The sequence below is a fragment of the Clupea harengus genome, chromosome 4 (genome assembly GCF_900700415.2).
Source record: "Clupea harengus chromosome 4, Ch_v2.0.2, whole genome shotgun sequence".
NCBI lineage: Eukaryota > Metazoa > Chordata > Actinopteri > Clupeiformes > Clupeidae > Clupea > Clupea harengus.
This window is the reverse complement of record NC_045155.1, coordinates 10,697,164-10,703,163: the sequence shown is the minus strand read 5'-3', so window position 1 is coordinate 10,703,163 and position 6,000 is coordinate 10,697,164. Positions and strand designations below refer to the sequence as shown.

Sequence of the window (6,000 nt, the reverse complement as noted above, 5' to 3'; positions counted from 1 at the left end):
AGCATAATAGTTCTATCATATATATATATATTATATATATACGAGAGAGAGAGAGAGAGAGAGAGAGAGAGAGAGAGAGAGAGAGAGAGAGAGTGAGCATACATGCAAGTATATTTCATTTTAAATGCCTCTTATTGTGTACATTTACTTTGAAGCTACAAAGACTAAACTGGGTCATTTGAAAAAAAAACAGATGTTCTATGTGATATTTGTGATAGTAGGGCATGTTGACAGTATAATTTAAGATAGTGTTTATAGTTCATGAAATTATACTTACTTGTTGTAGACAAAATAAAAAAAAATTGTAAAACTTCTACTTGCAATCATTTTCTGTAATCCCATTGTGTAATTTGACTGTCTGTTTGGACAGAAATAAGGAACAAGGAATGTTCTTGAGTATAAGAAACACTTTGAGACAGAGGTTTGGCACAGGAAATTGTGGTAAAGTTTCTTTTCCTATTTTACTTGCAGAAGGCGCAGCATGATCAGAGTAAAAGTTTGTCGTGTTTTGACCGATTTCATGTGAAAACACTGCTGTTATACTATATAACACAACTCTACTTTAGCTCTGAAGTTAGTTGCAGTTGCATGATTTAGTAAAGCACTCTATGGAATGCCAGTCTGATGGGTAGGATGTCGGTATATTATATTATCATTTTCTGGGATCTCATGCATACACACACACGTTTTTACACAAAATGACTAAAACTTTGAGATTATGTGATGCATACACTTTATGAACAATTTCTCACCATAAAGGCATTGGGATGGTTTTCTTGTTAGCACAGTAAGTGTCTGTATTGCCAAAAAGCTGAAAATGAATTAGCAGACAAGGAAGCATTTAGGGCACTTCCTTGTTCCTTGTGGTCTGGGATGGAGTTACATGCCATGTGACACTAAAGCCAAGTAGATGTTTTGAAAGAAACCTACACACACTACACAGCTATCTCACTGCTATTTAACACTATCCATTTGGTGCTGATTTAAAGACTATGTAAAACTAGTCAACAATTTCACAGTACTTTGACATAACAATGTGTCAGCTCAATAGGGAGTCTTCAGTTGAACCTACTCACAAACGCAGAACTAAAGGCATAGCTAACATAAGAAAAACTACCTTCACTGTACCTCAGATCACACTGAGAAAAAAGTAAAAGCGCCAAATGTTAATAGTTTACTTTATTATAGCTGGTAAATTAGATACAGTTGTTGTGAGAGTTAAAGCACAGGTTGTCCAGCCTGGAACTAAAAAAAAAACATTAAAATAAATAAACAAACAAGACGCTCACAAAGCAAAGGGCTCATTCAACTTGAATTCATAAAATAATATCAAATGGGTAAGAAAATCACAAGCAAAATAATAGGCAAGGCTGCCCTTTTGAGTGTGCTGACTCCTTAGGCAAACTCGCTCCTACAGTGTACGGGAAGCTGCAGCCATAGTCTAACCAAAATAAGGACTTTGCACTAACACAATAGTCCATCCTGTTACATGTCTGATGTTTAAACGATACCACTTAACACATACCCCATTCGGTATTCGCACGGGCAGGTATTATTTACATAGACCCAGAACACTGAGGCAAGAGACCGGAGATAACGGTACATAAAACTATAAAAAAATATCATGCAGATTGACAAGATGAAAAAAAAAAACACACAAAAAGTACAAGAGAGAATTGAAAGAGGAAGTACTCTGAACATATGTGAGAGGACGAGGATTAAGCATTTTGATATTTTCCCACAGAGAGAATGCAAACTTTTTTTGTCAGTTTACTGTTGCTGCTTTGGGCAGAATTAGGTGGATACTGATTGAAATCAGTTGCTGAATTATGTGGCATTTTAGAGTTAAGAGTTGAATGGTAGATTCTTTACTTTCAGTAGTATGACCATGAAATTAAGAGTGATGCTATTCTTAACTTTTCTTTATGTTCATTCCCTGTCCAGACTGCCAGCATTGGTCTAAAGGTAAGCCTATGTCTTCATGTTATAGGTCATGACCATTTTTACATCAAAGTGACATTATGCAGATTCATGTAGTTTTCAAGGTAGGTTTTGTAGACTGGTAGTTCCTGAATCCATTTGGATGATACATGGTCATGTGAATAAATTAAACCTGGTATTCCCCCTGTCTGTCCCGGCTGTTCACTACATCGATCGACACTCTGTGGACGTGTAAGAACAGCATTTACTGCATTACATCTGCGATTATGACGGCAAAAGATTAGTTAGATATTAGCTCTACCTGTGCAGTTGTTGGTGTTTAATGTTGCAATTAAGTCATATTGGTGACAGGTTATCTAGTATTTGGTGTAAATACACTAAATTGGATGCAGTGAGACAAACTTGGTGGTGAAAATCTACAGTAGCCTACTGTACGTAAGTGCTGCCCCGCAAAAACCTATTTCTGTTCCTAGTGTATGCTGAACAGACACTCACCACCAGAGTCCAACACCAGCTCTACATATTAAGGAGTAAGGAGCTTTACAACTCCGGGGCAAGCAAGGCCTTTTGCATATCACAAGCGAGAACTCAACGTAGTAGTGCGAGTTATTAAAAAAAATGAAAAGATCATATGCAACTGTAATGCTATTGTTATATTCCTTTAATACCTCTAATAGTTCACTTTTATTACCAGTAGATAGATGCCTTCACTTCAGCATGTCTATGAGAACATCACAGAATTCCTCAGGTCCTTAGCATTGAGCCCATAACAATTATGGATATGTTCACAACTGTAGTAAGAATAGGTTTTTATGCGCCATACATTGCTATTTAAAAAAAATATTCTCTTTGAATGTGAAGTCATGCATTCCTCAAAAATAGATCTTATTCTAAACTCAGATGTTAAAATGATGTAATATTATCAATTACAGTATCTATAAATTATGGTATATAGCTCTATCATATGGCAAGCTAGTGTCGCATATTATTTTATTAAATTGCATTATTAAGGTTCTTTAAAGTAACAAGAATGGCATCTGCCACAGCACGCCTGGTATTGCACACCATTTGGGGTACAGGGCGCTAGACCTCTGGAGAGAACAATGTAATGCTTTATGGCCCCACCTCACACAACACCAACTAGACCCATGCACTAGCTATAAGAGGAAGAGTCCATTCTCTGAGTGTTTTGTGAATTTTGATTGTTCTTTATTTCAGCTTCAGGATATGATTGGGCAACCCCAAGTATGTGATCACATGGCCTTTATCTCACAATTGTACACAATTCATATTTTGAAATGTTATGATGATATATGAAATGTCTGGACGGTTCCAGATGAAGTTCATTCTTTCTATATTTCACATTTCCTCAGTACTTGTACTTCACTTCCTCAGTAAATGTTTTATTTTGCACACAATGTTTTAAAACTATTCGTGAGACTCTGTCATGACTGTTCTTTCTCTCAGCTCCAGGATATGACTGGGTCACCCCAAGTATGTGACTCCATCAAATCGCCTGCAGCTCACATTTCTACACTTTTTAAAATATGTTTAAAATATATAAAATGTTTGAAATATTCGGCCCGGAACAGTTCCAGATGAAATTATGTATCTCTATATTTCAGATCCACAGCAGCACTGGATGAGACCCAGTAAGTTTATGTTGATCAACATACTTCATACAGACTCTTCATATAGTCAGTATGGCCAAATATTTGTTAAATCTTTCAGCAAATTACAGCAGGGTTTTGTCCATGTCTCACCATATCTAAGAATACACTTTTTTACTGGTAATTCTCCCTATATTTCAGCTCCACGGCAACACTGGATGAGAGGCAGTAGGTTGATGTTTAACAACATACAGTACTTTACACTCTTTAAATAGCCAGTATGGACACATTTATATTCATATTGATTTTGTTTTATTTTTAATTCAATGTTTTAACAATTTGTGAAACTCTGTGCATGTCCTGACTGTTATTTATCTCAAATCCAGGAACCTCAAGTATGTAACTCGCATCACATCACCTGCTTCTCACATTTATACCCAATTAAATATTTAAAATATTCAGCCTAAAATTAAATTATTTCTCTATATATTTTAGGTCCATGGAGGCACTGGATGCAACCCAGTAGGTTTATGTCCGTCAGCATACTCTTTATATAGCCAATATTGACAAACAAATCAAAAAATGTTTGAACAGATCAAATATGAATCCAAAATGTTGAGTGCATTTTGATCGTTCTTTATCTCACCTCCATATTGCGTCTATCATGTAGTGTTTCTGTAAAGAATAATCTAAACATATCCAACATATCCATACTCCAACATATCACCTCCATATCACATTTCCTCAGTACTTTACTTTTTTACAGAATGTTTTAACCATTTGTGAGACTCTGTCATGACTGTTCTTTCTCTTAGCTCCAGGATATGATTGGGCAACCCAAAGTATGTGACTATCACATGGCCATCATCTCACATTTCTACACAATTCACTTGTTAAAATATGTTATAATATATGAAATGTTTAAAACATTCACTTCAGGACGGTTCCAGATGAGTTATTTCTCTCTATATTTCAGATCCACGGTGGCCCAGGATTAGACCCAGTACGTTTATGCTGATCAACATACTTCATACAGACTCTTCATATAGTCAGTATAGCCAAACATTTGTGAGATCTTTCAGCAAATTACAGCAAGGTTTTGTCCATGTCTTTCCACAGTTTCCATTCAAGTGATTTGAGATATTGTGTCAAGTGATCACATATGACCTTTAAAAGGGCACTTCCTGAAAACTTTGTAAATAACAAACAAACCCAATGACTCAAAAACACAATGAATTACCTAGGGTTATCAACTACCAAATTTCTTGGTCCAAAGTGATATTGTAGTACAAATAAAGTTCTACATCCTGTGGTCATTTACCTGCTTGTTTTCCTCTCAAGGTTAGCACGATAACCACCAAGGTCATGGCAATGAGAAAAAGGCCCATGAATCCTGCAAAAAGCTGATATGACAGAGACACTGAAGGCGTTTGTGGCTCTGAATCTGTGAATGTAGAATTGAAACGATTGGAAGAGTTGAAATATCAAAGCCGTCAATTAGTGCTGAATCCAAAATATATAAGGACTGTGAAAATGGCCAGAGTCGGCCACCCCATGATTTGGGATGTATGCTTGTTGGAATGGGTATTGCAGAGGGGAAAAAAACACGGCACAGAGATGGTGGCTTTCTTACAAAAATATAGCTATTTATTTACATGGGTGATGCGACATCCACCCCAAAACAGATATTTACAAAACGAACAAAACATCAAGCAAAAAGACATAGCACAAATCTGTGGTCACGAATCTCACAAGTTTTTGTCTCTGTACTTTGGTCTATGCTCTCATGCATGTCCAATATGTCCCCCCTCACTAATCAATGAGGCACACCTTAAATCAGGCCGCCCATAGGGCTAAATTGGTCCAATTAGTTCAACTGGACCCCTCCACTGATGTAGGGGATCCTAGACCCAACCATTGTGGTGGGGGAGTCCAAGTCCTTCTCCCCTTTTGGGCCACGGTGAGAAGGGGGAGGGATTTCACCTTCTCACGAGGACATACAAATATCTCAACCTCTCCCTGCTATCAGTGCCAAGGCTGAATCCATCCCATATACACCCCTCACATGTCTGCCAAAAAGCACTGGTTGTGTTTCACTGTATATGTCATAGTATAGCATGACTCACCATAATGGGGGAGTGTGTACTTTTCACTAGTTAGGTTTTCCCCATGCAGTTCAAGTACACAGGTGATAGAGACAGGTGGCGTCATAGTAATATCAAAGAAGGATCCTGCTGCTGTGGTGACATTTGGGTCAAGTACAGTGACGTTTGTTCCTCCTATTACACTCAAGAAGATCCAGCCTTCTAGGTGACTCTCATGGACACATCCAACCATTAAACTGTCATCACTGTCCATCCATCTGGCCAGTCTGACATGGGGATTTGAAAAGGCTGAAATCCACAAGGAAAGTGCTTTGACATTTTCAGGTTAAATGATATCTGTTAAC

At 37.4% G+C, this 6,000-nt stretch overlaps 1 long non-coding RNA gene across 1 annotated transcript; it reads left to right on the top strand.

Annotated features, from left to right (window-relative positions):
• Nucleotides 1-618: 618 nt before the first annotated feature.
• On the top strand, nucleotides 619-4,861 carry LOC116220300. The gene is made up of 5 exons (XR_006152371.1): nucleotides 619-3,435; nucleotides 3,567-3,593; nucleotides 3,753-4,073; nucleotides 4,367-4,393; nucleotides 4,528-4,861. It is a non-coding gene; the product is annotated as an uncharacterized LOC116220300 (long non-coding RNA).
• Nucleotides 4,862-6,000: the final 1,139 nt, after the last annotated feature.